Here is a 14,290-nt window from a genome sequence, read left to right as displayed (position 1 = left end):
TAGAAGAGCAAGAATTCACTTTTGAAGTGCAAACTTGTGTGCAGGCGGAAGGTTAGCCTTGGCCAAGGACACATAGGTAGAGAGCAGGGAAGGGGTCAAGAGCTCATGTGACTGTTTCCCTCTCGGCTACGATTCATTCGCACGTCCGTTTGAGAACCGCTCAAAGTAGTCCTGGGCTGTGGGAGGGGAATCTAATTCCAAGCAGAGTCTATCTATGTTGGCCGTGCAGCTTCTCCCTTCTCACTAACTAGGCAATGCTGCCGCCTTATGCAAAGCCTGCACCTCGGAGACGATCCGCTTTTACAGAGGGAGGACGACGCCAATCGGCCCGGAGCGGGCAGTGTTTCTCGTTTAGCTCGGCGGCAGGGAGGGGAAGCCCCAGTCCTCGAAACCTTTTCACCCTCGTTGTGGGAAAGCACCTCATCAATAATAAATCGCCAACACATTCTAGGTTGGGGGGGACCCTTGGCTTAGCGGGGAGGGCTCCGGGAGCCGCTGGCACAGCACGCCCCGATAACGGCGGGTGTGGGCGGCTGGCTGGCTGGCCGCCTCGGGGCGGGAGCGCGGTGCAGCCCCCGCCAGGGAGGGGCCCTCGGCGGAGGAGCGGGGGGGGGGGGGAAGGCGGATTCCTTTCCCCGGCTCTCCGGAGCAGCTCGGAAAATGGCGGGCGGCAACCCGAGCGAGCGAGCGAGCGGAGGGTCGCGCAGGCGCCACGGCATCCGCCCTTCCGCTCGCCTCGGGCGGCCCACCAGCCGTCCACAGCGCCCTCACCCAGAGGTAGCCGCCGCTCGCCATTGGCCGAGCCCGGCGCGGGGGCGGGGCCGCCACGCAAAGGCCACGTTTTCCCGCCCCGCTGCTGCGCGTGCGCGCTGCCCGGAGGCCAGCGTTAGCGCGCGCCCCCGTCCCAGTGTCCCCCCCCCCCCCCCACCTCCCGCCCCCCGCTCGCGCCTCAGCTCCCTCCCCTTTTCCGGGCAGGCCCGTCCTGTCAGCGAGGCAGTGAGCACGGTGGCCAGCAGAGGGCGGCCGGGACCCGAGTCTGCAGCGGCGCCATTGGCGTGTGGAAAATGCCACCAGATGGCGGGTTAGGATTGCAGCTCCGTTGAAGGCGCGGCCCCCGCTCCCGAACCCCCGGCGACCACCCCGTAACAACCCCCCCACATCGGGAATAACACACCGGAGACTTTTGGGGGGAAACTAGGTCGACGGCCGACAGCGCCCGGATGGGCAGCTGAGGTGAGCGCGGGCGGGCGGCGGCGGCGGCGGCGGCGGGGGGCGGGAAAGAGGGGGAAATGCGGCGGCAGCGGCGCGGGGGCTGGAAGCGCCGATCCAAGATGGAGGCCGGGCGAGAGCCTGGGAGCGCGAGCGGGCGGGCGAGCGGGCGAGCGGGCGGGCGGGCCGGCGCGGGCCCCGCGCGGGGGAGGGAGGCCGCGCGGGCCTGTGCGCTGCGCTGCGCTGCGCGGCGGGCTGCGGGCGGCCGAGCGCCCCGGGACCCGCTGTGGGCGCGGCGGGCGCTCTCCGCTCTCTCCACCCCTCCCGCGGGCCGCGGAAACGGTGCCCCCGCCCGTCCGGGCTCCGCGGCGGTAGCGCGGAAGCCTTTGTGGCGCGCTCGGGCCCGCCGCCAAGCCCGCCCTCCGCTCTCCCTCCCTCTCCCCCCCTCCCTTCTCCCGCCCGGGCTCTCGGGACTCGCCCGCGCCGGGGCCAGCCGAGGCGGGCTGGCGCGAACGCCTTCCGCCGCCCTGCGTTTCTGCGGTGTCTTGGCGGCGGCGGCGGCAGCGGCGGCGTCACATGACAACGAGCTCGCTTCTGCTGAGGGTCCCGGGGGTCGCTCAGCTTGACTTGCTGGCCCAGGCCTCCCGGGGCAGGGGTGGGGCAGGGGACTGAGGACCGGGGCGGACGGGGCGTAGCAGGCGAGCTTTCCCGCTATCCGCCTTCTCAGCTCCGGACGGGGGCCTCCCGGTGAAACGTGTCCAGGCCCGAGCAACTGCCCCGCTAGTTTCCCAATCTCCCGGGAGATGAGGCCAATAAAAGTTGTTTTTCCTCCTCCCTGGAGGTGGGGGGGCGGGCGGGGTGAAGAGCTGGGAAACCCGAGTGCGTGGAGTTGGACCTGAGCCCCACTTGGAGGGGTCCGGACCAGGGTGCTGTTTGTGTGCAGTGGGGACCACAACCTTTTCTGGTTTTTGGATTGTCACGTCACCCGCTTCTGCCTACATTCGAATTGTTATTTGATGCTTTCCACATTGCAGGCAGTCGTGCCCTGGGAGTGTTGAGTCGTGGGATGGTTTTGGAGCTCCTGTAGACCCCAAACAGTGCAGTTAGTGGTAGCGAATTATCTGCTCTTGAAGTTGGTGTTAAGATGAAGGGAGTGTGTTTATTTATTCTCTCTTTCCTGGTTGTGCTTAGAAACAACTATATTTTATAGCTCCAGAAAAGCAGCGTTTGTGAAAGTACCTAAATCCGAATAAAGTTGTACGATTTGTAACTTAATGGAATTTGCAACTTTACCTTTAGATTTCCCTGTTTTGTTTTGGTTTTTTATTTTTTTATAAAAATGGCAAATTCTGATGGCGAAGTTCTTACGGAAATGTACAGGACCTCTAGAATAAAAACGATTGGTTTATTGTTTGATGGATGATGGTCTCATAATACATATATTGAGGCTAAAAATCTGATCAAGAGATAATGAAAGAACCAGGAATGTTACTTCATTGTTTTTCATTATGGGGAATGTAACACAAATTTTTACCCAAATAAACTTCTAAAAAACCCACAGGTGTTTCGCTAGTTTTTTTTGTTGTCCTTGTTTTGTTTTGCATCCTAGAACTGTACTTCGGAGTTGATGCTTGGTGGCCTATGCCTGTAGTTCTGGGTACTCAGGAGGCAGAGGCAGGGGGATCACGCGTTGAAGTTAGCATGGACATTTTATGAGATTCTGTCTTAAAAAAGCAAAACAAGTAGAGGACTAGTATCCTTTTTTGAAGAGGTTAATACAGTATACTGTGGTGTGGTTATCCCCACTCCCCTAATAGGGTCTCAGTGTGTAGCCCAGGTTGGCCGTGAAGTCACTATGCAGCCCAAGGTGCCCTTTTATTTAAGGGAATTCTTTTCTAAAGCCTAAGGAGTTGTGAGGTTGGACAGGGGGAGGGGGTGCCAGGACAGCCAATTACTGAACGGCTCTTTTGTGTTCTGTGTTCTGTGTTTTGTTTTTTTCAGCCAGGCTCTTGGTATGTAGCTCAGGATGGCCTTGAATTTATAGCATTCATTCTGCTTCATACTTTCAAATGCTGAGGTCACAGCCACACATGACTTTGAAAGACTCTTTTAAAACCTTAAAGAAGCTGAGTTGCAGAGGAGTGAGCCAGCCTTGAACTGAAGTTTCTGAAGTTCCTAGATTTATGATGTGGGTTTTACTTAACTATTTGAATCTTATCTTCCTCATTTCTAAAGTTGGAGTAATTACAGTGGTTCTTTGACAAATTGAAAAACCGCCTTTTAGCTAAAACTTTATAGAATGTATAGTTATACTCTTTTCCTTGCTTGATTATAGATGAATATAGTTTAGTTATATTAATACTATAGATTTAATGCCTCCTTGTTAGCTTTTGGCTAAAGCATGACATTATTTATTTTTGACATAGAGCCTTAATAGAGAGCAGTTCACAAAATGGCTACTACAGAACCAGTGTCTGACTTCTATCTCTAATTTTTGACCTTTGAAAAGTTGCTTGGTTAAGTCAGGCCCACCCAGGTATCTATAGGGGCATTAATTACATACACAAAAATATCATTCCCCTCTAGTGCAAATGGAAAGCTATCCTGGTATATTTAGAGTCTGTCCCACTCTCGAGGAGGAGGTAGGGAGCCATCATTTATTTACTTCCAAGGGGGAGAGAAGCATCTTCACTTTTGCTCTTGAAGTCTGGGCATAAGGAAAGGACACAGCTAAGGCTTCCCTCTCTGTCCCTTCTCTCTTCCTTCCCCCTGTCGTTTTTATCTTTGTTTTGTGTTACCAGGTATGAAGTCAGGGTCTGGTATATGTTAGAATAGCTATGGTCTCTGTACCTGTTTTTATTTATTTTTGAGTAAGACGTGGTGCTTTGAATTCCTGATTCTCCTAACTCTACCACTCAAATTCTGGGATTGCAGCTATGCCCTACCACCATCTTTTAACATTTTGTTTTTATTACTTTTCTTTTAATTGTGTGTGAATATGGTACTTATATGAAGGTCAGTGGATAACTTACGGATTTGATTCTTTCCACCATGTGGGATCTGGGATCAAAGTTAGATTATCAGGATTGGCAGCAAATGCCATCTGCTGAGTTTTGCACCCCCTCTCCACCCCCAGCCATTTTGGGGCACAGTTTTATTATGAAACAGACATAAGCGATGTTCTTGTTTCTACTCTCTACCTTCTTTCTCCTTCTCTTTGGGGCACCCCTCCCCCCTTTCCTTCTCTTCTCATGCTCAATAAACTTCATGTAATATTTTTTAAAAAAGATGTTCTTGTATAAACCAAAGAAAGAGATGATTCTTAGTGTAGTAAGTAGGATCTTGTCTCTAGAGAAGGTCAAGTTTAGTTTTCCGTCATTTGGAAATGATCCCAGTACATGACCCCAGTTGAGCTATGTCACAGCACTCCTAAGTGCTTCCCTCAGGGTTTGTTTTTTTTTCTTTTTTTTTGATTCTGTTATTTTTTTCCTTCCTTCCTTCCTTCCTTCCTTCCTTCCTTCCTGTTTGTGCATCAGTGTGTGTAAACGCATGTTGTATTGTGTACGCATATGTGCCGCGGTCAGGTAGCTTCTGGGGATCCTTCCACCATTGGGTTTCCTGGAATTGAACTCCGATCTATTGGGGTCAGTGGTGAGTTCCTTTACCTGCTGACCCGCCTTGGTTCCCCATGAACGCCTTCCAGTGGCTCTCTACCAGTTAGATATTGAAGGACATCTCAAGCCTGCCTTCCTGTTCAATTTTTATTTTATTTTAAACATTTATTATTTATTGTCTATGTGTGCCACTTTATGTATGTGTAAGCAAGAGGACAACTTTCCACCACGTGGGGTCTGGGATGAATGTAGGTCATCAGACAAGCATCTTTACTTACTGATCCATCTCACTGGCCTCGTCCCCTATTTTTTAAAATTAATTTTTTTTTGTTTTGTTTTGAGATGGGAGTCTTGCTTAGTTTTCCCTGGTTGGCCTTGAAGATGGTTATTTAGCCTATGCTCTAGAAATTTCAATTTGAATCTTTCTGAGTGTTGACCTCAGCACTCAGACCTGTGCCACTGTGTAGTTACTGGGAAGTCCTGCCTGCTTTATAAAGTACATTCTTTTGTGCTGTGGGTGGAAATGATGAGCCAGTGAGTTGCCCAACTGTTTCTATGGAGTTTTACTATACTTCAACTATATAGTAGTACTTTTTATCTTGCTAGGTGGTAACAGTTATACAACATTTTACATTATAACTCAGTGCAAACATACATATAATACATATAATCAAAATAGCAGATGCTTCATGAAATAATACTTAACCTTTGTGAAGACAGCTTTATTTTCCACTTTTTATTGAGAGTGCTGGATATAACCTAACAATATGACTCATAGTAGCCTGTGTTGAATTGTAATTAGGAAAGTGCAAAGCAGAGCTATAAGGAACCAATTTACTTCCATCAAACTGGAAAACATTAAAAATCTGATAATGCCATATGCCAATGAGATAGTTGGAGAAATTATATTAAAAATTGTTCTTGGGAATTGGAGAGATGTTCAGTGGTTAAGAGCACTAGCTGCTTTTCCAGAGAACCCAGATTTGATTCCCAGCACCCACACAGCAGCTCACAACTGTCTGTAACTTCCAGGGAATCTTGGGCACTGTGCACATGCAATACACTGTCACACACACAGGCAGAACATTTACATCTCTTTTAAAAAATTCTTCTTGGACTGGAGAGGTGGCTCAGTGGTTAAGAACACTGACCTCTCTTCCAGAGGACCTGGGTTTAATTCCCAGCAACCACATGACAGGTTTACAACAGTCTGTTACTCCAGAAACAATACCTTCACACAGATACACATGTAGGCAAAACACCAGTGCATGTAAATAAAAATAAATAATAAAAAAAAAATCCTTTATGAACCAGAGTCTTACTATGTAGCCTAGGCTGGCTATAAAACTGCAACAAGCTGGCCTAATAACCCATTATCTTCTTGCCTCAGCCTTGTGTGTGCTAGTGTTACAGGCATATTTCACCACTCCTGGCTGCACATTACTTCTTTTGGCTGTAGTTTAAAGTGGTTATAGTTATTATGTGAGGGTTGTTTGTTGGCTTGTTTTCTTAATTATTAATCTGCTTTAAACCTTCCAGTTACATTCCTTTATAGTCTGGATGAGGGAAATTATTTTTGGTTTTTGGATTTTTTTAAAACTCAGTCTTTTTTATATGTTCCCTGGTTGTCTTAAAACTCACTATGTAGACCAGGCTGGCCTCAAACTGACAGGTTATCTGCCTGCTTTTTACTGGAATTTAAGGCGTACATCAGTCATCACACATGCCTGGCTTTAAAATGTTTTATTATTCAATTTAGTTACATTGGCTTGTGTGTGTTACACCTTTTTGTAAGCCTATGCACCACATGTGTGCAGTGCTCATCAGAAGAGGGCATTGGATCCCCTGGAACTTGAGTTACAGATAGTTGAAAGCATCATGTGAGTGCTGGGAATCAAACTTGGGTCTTCTGGAAAAAGCAGCCAGTGCTCTTAACCACTGAGCCATCTTTCCAGCCCCAGATAAGGGAATTTCTTGTTTATGAGGTATATGTCAACAGAATGTCTATACTTTTGTTTTCAGTAGCCAAACTTTGGAAAATAAGTGTCCCATCTATGACATTTTAGAATGAGTTAAGTACATGTGCTTTTCAAAAAAACGTAATGGTCAGCAAGGCAGCTGGCGTGGTGGCACATGCCTTCCATCCCAGCGTTCGGAGGCAGAGGCAGGTGGATCGCTGAATTCAAGGCCAGTTTGGTTCACAGAGGAAGTCCAGGACAGCTAAGGCGACACAGATAAACCCTGTCTTGAAAAACCAACCCCCCCCCAAACAAAACAAAACCCCCAAAACCCAAAAACCAGAGCTGGGTGGTGGTCGCGCACACCTTTAAGCCCAGCACTCGGGAGACAGAGGCTGGCAGATCGCTGTGACTTCAAGGCCAGCCTGGTCTACAAAGTGAGTCCAGGACAGCCAGGGCTACACAGAGAAACCCTGTCTCGAAAAATGAACAAAAAAGTGGGGGGGCTGGAGAGATGGCTCAGTGGTTAAGAGCACTACCTGCTCTTCCAAAGGACTCGGCTTCAATTTCCAGCACCCACATGGCAGCTCACAACTGTCTGTAACTCCAAGATCTGACACCTTCACACCAAAAAATAAAAATAAAAAAAGAGAGAGAGAGAGAGAAGAAAAACAAAAAACCAAAAAGAACAAAAAAGCTAACGGTCAAATATTTCCCCCTCCCTAATATTTTGTTAGATTTCTAGCATCTTTTTCATCATTCTTTGTAGGCCTTTCATAAAATCTTTGTAATAGTTTTTTTTCTTTTTACTAGGATTATGATGGCCTCAAAAAATTAGAAATTACTCTTGTTTACTGAAGGAGATTGTATCATATTGGTACTAATTTTTTTGAATAACACCTCCTGGGCCTGGAATTTTCTTTGTATAAAGTTATTTATTTTAAAAACAGGGTCTTATTCTGTAGCCCAACTGGCCTTTAACTTACTGTAAATCTCAGACTGGTCTCAAACTTGGAATCTTCCTGTCTCAGCCTTCCGAGTACTGGATTATATAACCACTTGGTTGTGAAAAGATAGTTGGTTGACAAATTCAAATTCAGTTTTAGGCCTGTTTACATTTTTAAAAACTTCATTTTGTGTTAATTTTGTACTAATCTTCAATTAAAAATTTGTTCATTTAATTTGTCAGCATAAGTTTGTTTCCTATCTTTTTTTCCTTCTACCTTCTGTGGGATTTGTAGTATTTTCTTTTGTTTCTTATATCACCAGTGTGTTTTTATATCATTAGTGTGTTCTTTTAATCTTGACCAGTCTAATAGTTCAGTTTATCTTTGTCATTTCTGTTGAAAATTGGTATGTTGCTTAGTTTTTTTGACACAGACTTGTCACCAGGGCAGGGGAGCAGAGAGAGACCGAGTTGGGGTAGGGGGTGGGGGGATAGGGAGGAGCTCTGTGGTGGCTGGCGGCCCTATGTTCAGCACACACCTGGCACATCTGATGGAGGCGGGTGATGATGAATGGGTTGCTGTGTCCCTGAGAGCAGGCCAGTGCAATTGCCTGAAGGGTTAGGGGTCCCAGGTTTGAAACCCAACACATATTTTATCAGATTATATTTGACTAGGATTATGTAATTGTCTATTTCTCCTGTTTTATTTTTATATTATTTTTCTATATCCTGACTATGAAAGTAGATTTTTGTTGATTTGTTTTTTGGGTTTTTGAGACAGTTTCTCTATGTAACAGAGCCCTGGCTGTCCTGGAACTTGTTTTGTGGACCAGGCTGGCTTCAAACTTACAAAGATCCACCTACCTCTGCCGGTGGTGTTGCCCAGTTTGTAGAGTATACAAGAGTCCCTGAGACTGATCCTCAATAGTTCATAAACAGGCTGTGGTAGTAAACACCTGTAACCTGGCAGCAGGAAGGGTCAGAAGTTCAAGGTCAGCCTCGGCTATATGAAAAAAAAAGATTTGATTATATGCTAATGTCTACTAAAAAGGAATGAAGCCTTTGAGATTTTACTCTACTTACAGGTTACAAGCTGGCTGCTGTTAGAAGCCTAGAGACCTCCCAGTAAGAGATGAAGAATGCGTTATAGCAGTAGCCAGAGAAATCAACATTGGCTTCATATTCTGAACTCCCAGTTTTCACATTACAAGAAAGGAGCTGCAGCCCTGTTTTAATCTAGTAGCCCAAGTTAGAGAAGCAAGTGCCTCTCATGAGCTCTGTTTACATTAAAAGTCCATCGTGAGCCAGGCGGGGAGTCAAAAGTGTAATACTAGTATTTAGGAGGCCGAGGCAGGAGGATCGAGAGTTTGGCGTCAGGCTGGCTACATCCGTAGTGATGCCTTTTCTTGACACATAGGGGTGGGGTGGAGAAGACAACACTGACTTAGAAACAAACACCATGGCCATAGATGAAGGAAGCGTTGTCACGATGTGGCCTTGTCCAGCGGCCACTATTAGAGAATTTCCGGCACTAGAGTCACTGTGTCAGATTAGCCCTTATTCCTTTCTTGTTTTATAAGCTTGGGCAAAATTCATTAACTTAAGGGTTTAAACAAAATAGAAACTGCAAAATGTTCTGTGAAATAAAAATGAGTATTCTTGTACACTCAAAGGGATTTTAACCATTAGTATATTGTATTGTATGTGGATGCAAAGATCACCAATCTTAAAAAGTGAATGAAATGATACTCTAGATAAAGTGGAAGGACAGTTTTCTGAAAATCAGTTTTAGCTCATCATGTGACGACAGGCATCGCTAAAACTAATGAGGGCGAATGGAAAGATAAAGGCGGTAGCCAGTGTCTCCTGCTCGTCATTAAATACCCTGTAGAGACTGGAGTCCTTTTTCTTTGGAGAGGTACAGCGTCATGGCAAGCCCTGCAGTGCTCCCTGCTGCCCATCTACTCACCATCTACTCACATAACTTTGGCTGGCCCAGGTCTCCATACACAAACCAAGCCGGCCTTGAATTTATGTCTCAGTGTATGAGGTGCTGGGATCACAGGTGTGAACTGCCATGTCTAGCCACATTGTAATGATTTTTTTTTAAATTATTATGCTTTATGTACATTGGTGTTCGGTCTCTAGTCTGTCTGTGTGAGAGTGTCAGATCCCCGGAACTAGAGTTACAGAGAGTTGTGAGCTGCCATTGGGTGCTAGGATTTGAACCTGGGCCATCTCTCTAGTCCCTGTAATGATTTCTTACAACGAATACATTTGATGGCCTTCTATTTTTAATGACTATTAGGCTTAGCATGTATAATTCTGTAAATAAATGGAGTAGGAGTGAGTCTTTACAAGGAGTAAAGCACATTTTATTTTCTTTTTTTCTGAGACAGGGTTTCTCTGTGTAGCCCTGGCTATCCTGGACTTGCTTTCTAGACTAGGTTGGCCTTGAACTCACAGAGATCTGCCTGCCTCTGCCTCTCATAGTGCTGGGATTATGGTAGTGCACCACTTTGCCCAGCTTGGAGTAAAGCACATTTTATAAATTTCCTCTAAGATTAAGTTCCTCTAAAGTTAAGATCAAATATAATAGCTGGCTGCTTTGCCCTGCTGTAAAACTGGATACGGAAAACAGAGCTGTGGTTACTTGATTTTCATTTTAAGTTACTAATATTTAAGATATTTTTATAAAAATGAAAACTCTGTATTTCATAAATATCGGCAGTTTGGTGTAAAATAGTGCATGATCTGAGATCTGTTTTAAAAAGAAAAAACAAAAGCTTATTTCTTTGTATCTGGGCATTGAAGACAACACCTTTTTGCATGAGTACTCACACTGAGTTTCATCCTAGCTTGAGATATGATTCTGAACTACATCTGTACCACTAGCTAGCAGTTTGTCTTTGGGCATCAGTTTATTTCTAATTAGTTTTTTGGGCAAGATAACATGCTATGTTTAATCTCTTTGAAATAATCATAAAATAAATTTTAAATTAGGTAATGGAACTTTTTGAATGTCTTTAGTTTTCAAAGACATAATTGTGCCATTGTTCTTTACATTTCCCGGTTGTTTATTAGAATAACTCACAGTCTTATATACCTGAAAAATGTATAGAAGAAACATAAGGTTTCACTTAAAAGATTGATTTTAAATTTGTGTGTGTGTGTGTGTGTGTGTGTGTGTGTGTGTGTGTGTACACGCGTGTGCATGTGTATGTGTACGCATGTGTGCGTGCATGCACGCTCGCATGAGTTCAGGTGCCCAAGGAGGCCAGAGATGTTAAGAGCCTCTGGAGCTGGAGTTGATGGGTGGTTGTGAGCTCCCTGCCATGACAAAGTGAAGACTGGGTTCCTGGCACCTGAGGAGGAAAATACCTCAGAAAAGACACCCCAAATGCCAAGGGCACTAAAACAGATCTGTAAGCAGTGACTAGACCTGGTGTGCCAGACTAAAGAGTTTGAACTTTATCCTGAAGCCGGTGCTTCCATATTAGAATCACCTGGCAAGGGGAGTGCTGGAGCTGTGCAGTTAGAGGTCATGCTAAGACTATACAAGCCGTGAGTAAAGTCCTTGGCAGCACCTCACTTTCCTTTTCCAAAAAAGGAAATTCATCTGAGGTGCAAAACTATGCCATGTGTTGGAGATGTACCCCAGCCAGATTAGTTGATTTCTGGTACACGATGAAGTATTTGATTGGGACTTGGTTATAGATAACTTGTTGAGGAAGTATCAAACACTATATAAAGTGCATTAAAGTAAATGACAGCAATTCTGTGGCAGTTTTATTCCTGTTTCACAGGTGAGGTAAATAGGCTAAGTACTTTACCTCAGTAGGGGAGACAGAGGCTTGGATTCAGGTTATTTGTGACTCTGAATTCTAACCTTATAAGCAGCTAACAATAGTAACAACAACAACAAAATGCCAACAAATTGATGTTCATAGATTTGACTGGGAAAAAAGTTAATATTTTAATTTTTGATAGCCTTGTACAGAATTTGAGCATATTCTTTAATTTTGAATAAATAAATCAATTTTATTAACAATACCTGCTATTTTGCCACCAGTAAGAGTCAGAAAGATTTTTACATTATATTATACACATACTTTTTCTAAATTGGTACTTAAAAAGTAGGCTAGTTGAGTATGGTGTCAAATACTTGTAGCCCCAGTTACTTGGAAGGCTGAGGCAGAAAGAAGGCTTGAGGCCAGGAGTTTGAGATCAACCTTTGAAACCTTGTCTTGGAAAAAAAAAATAGATGGGCCAACTGTTAGATCCATCTCTAGATCTTAATATTCATCATGCCGGTTTTTGTCTGTCTATTTGTTTTGTTTTTGATTTTTGAGACAGTGTCCTTTGTGTACCTTGACCACTATTAGAGTAGCTCTGTAGACCAGTCTAGTTTCAAATTCAGTTAGATCTGCCTGCTGCTGCCTCCAGTGTGCTGGGATCAAAGGCGTTTGCTGCCACCCCCAGCTTAATGGTTATTATATCAAGAAACATATTCAGTAGCACAAGCTTGCTTTTGTAATACATTGATAATTATATTTAATTTCTCTTGTGATTTGTATCAATCACAAAGAACTCAATGGACAGCGTGTTCTAGACTAGATAGGAAACAAAAAACATCTGTTTTGTTTTTCATATTAGATATGCTTATAAAATTTGCTTCCTCTATCCACTTTATTTAGCTGTTCAATAAAACAGAAACCTATGTTTTCTGGTACTTATTAAGGTTATTAGAATTAAGCACTTTGTATTCAGGGTACTTTTTTTTCCTAAGCACTTTGTAACTATGAGGGAAGAAGATAGGCATCATTTTATTAGGCAGTTGAACCAAAGCTCTGATTTTGTGAATGTGCTGTCAAGTACAATACCTACTAATCACTGTGTAAAAAAATTCAAAACAATATACTTAACAGCATCTGTGTGTATATGTCTGGGTGATGGCATATGTGTATGTATGTGTGTTTGCATGTGTGAACATGTACAGTTGTGTTTGTGCATATATGTTTGGAGGCCTGATGTTGACAAGCATATCTTAGTTGCTCTCCACTTTATTGAGGCAGGGTCTCTTGCTGAACCTGGAGCTTGCCAATTCCAGCTATTCTAGCCCTTGGAATCCACGGTTTCTGCCTCCTGAATGCTATTACAAATGGCGCACGCCTTTAATCCCAGCACTCAGGAGGCAGAGGCAGGCGCATCTCTTAAGTTCAAGGCCAGCCTGGTCTACAAAAGTGAGTCCAGGACAGCCAAGACTACACAGAGAAACCCTGTCTTTTTTTTTTTTTAAGATTTATTTATGTATTTATTTATTATATATACAGTGCTCTGCCTGCATGAAAGTAGAGGGCATTAGATCACATTATAGATGGTTGTGAGCCACCATGTGGTTGCTGGGAATTGAACTCATGACCTCTGGAAGAGCAGTCAGTGCTCTTAACCTCTGAGCCATCTCCAGCCCCGAGGAAACCCTGTCTTGAAAAACCAACTAACCAACCAACCAACAAACAAACAACCCCCCAACCAAAACAAAACAAAAAACCCCACAAACAAAACCCCAGCAAACCAACCAAATAAAAAACCAAATGGCTACCACATCTGCTAGAAATTCACATGATTCTAGGGGTGTGAATTCCCAGTCCTTGTGCTTGCATGTTAAGTGCTGTGTCCACCGAGCCATTTCCCCAACCCCAGAGTTCCATTTTTAGCCCTGTTGAGGCCACGCTGGTGATAGAATGAGATTTTAAGAAGAGCAAGAATATAGTTTCCAAATATCTATTCTGGGCATTGTGCTTGGGCCTTTAAACACATAGCCATTATCTATAAACTATGGTGTCAAGTGACTTAGATGGATTATATGTTATTTAGTTTGTATATCATCTTTCAGAAAATTAATTTACAGATGGAGGCTTAATTAGACATCTCTTTTTCTCTTCTTCCCTGTTTTAAGAGAGAAATGATAAATCTAGGTGGGAATGAGATGGTGGTGATGCCAACTCAGCTGTCACTTAAAGTTCTCTACGTTATAGATTTGTCCATTTAATTTCAGCTGTATACTGAAAAATCAGGCAGACAAGTTGTACTCTGTAATTCCTCCTGGGGAATAAATGAGGTATTGTGATGATAGAAGGAAAGTCATCTTTGAGAACGAGAAGTTAAGTGGAAACATTCACAGAACCTAAGCAAGAAGAATAGAGGCACAGGATAGAACAAAGACCAAAATCTGTAGCAAAAACAGTTGTATGCCAAGAATATGAAGAAAGAATGTAATGGCTTCTCATGGTGTTGGAGTGGTAGACTGTGTGAGGTGTATTTGAAATAGTTAGGGCTTTCAGTATGAATTTTATTATAAGTAAAATAAAAAGCTGTGGAAGAGTTTTATGGAGAGAATGCTTAAAAAGATTTCTAGGGTCTGAGAGTACATAGTATTTACTTAGCATGCCTGAGAGCAGAGGTTTGATCTCTAGCACTAAGGCAGGCAATTATAGTGTGTGTATGTGAGAGAGAGGGGGGGAAGGAGAGAGCTATTTTGCTTCTTAGAGCAGTTAGCAATA

At 44.2% G+C, this 14,290-nt stretch overlaps 1 protein-coding gene across 3 annotated transcripts in view; it reads left to right on the top strand.

Moving 5' to 3' along the window:
* The first annotated feature begins 997 nt into the window (after positions 1-997).
* Positions 998-14,290, top strand: part of STAG1 (STAG1 cohesin complex component) — a 311,613-nt gene continuing 298,320 nt past the window's right edge. For 2 of the 3 annotated variants that reach the window (XM_084752352.1, XM_084752353.1), the window contains exon 1: positions 999-1,233. The gene's annotated coding sequence lies outside the window, so the exon portion shown is untranslated. Of the gene's footprint in view, positions 1,234-14,290 lie in introns of all 3 variants that reach the window. The other variant, XM_084752355.1, reaches the window with a different exon arrangement.

Source organism: Acomys minous, assembly GCF_964271855.1.
Source record: "Acomys minous genome assembly, chromosome: 13".
Classification (NCBI taxonomy): Eukaryota; Metazoa; Chordata; class Mammalia; order Rodentia; family Muridae; genus Acomys; species Acomys minous.
This window is presented reverse-complemented; position numbering and strand designations above follow the sequence as displayed.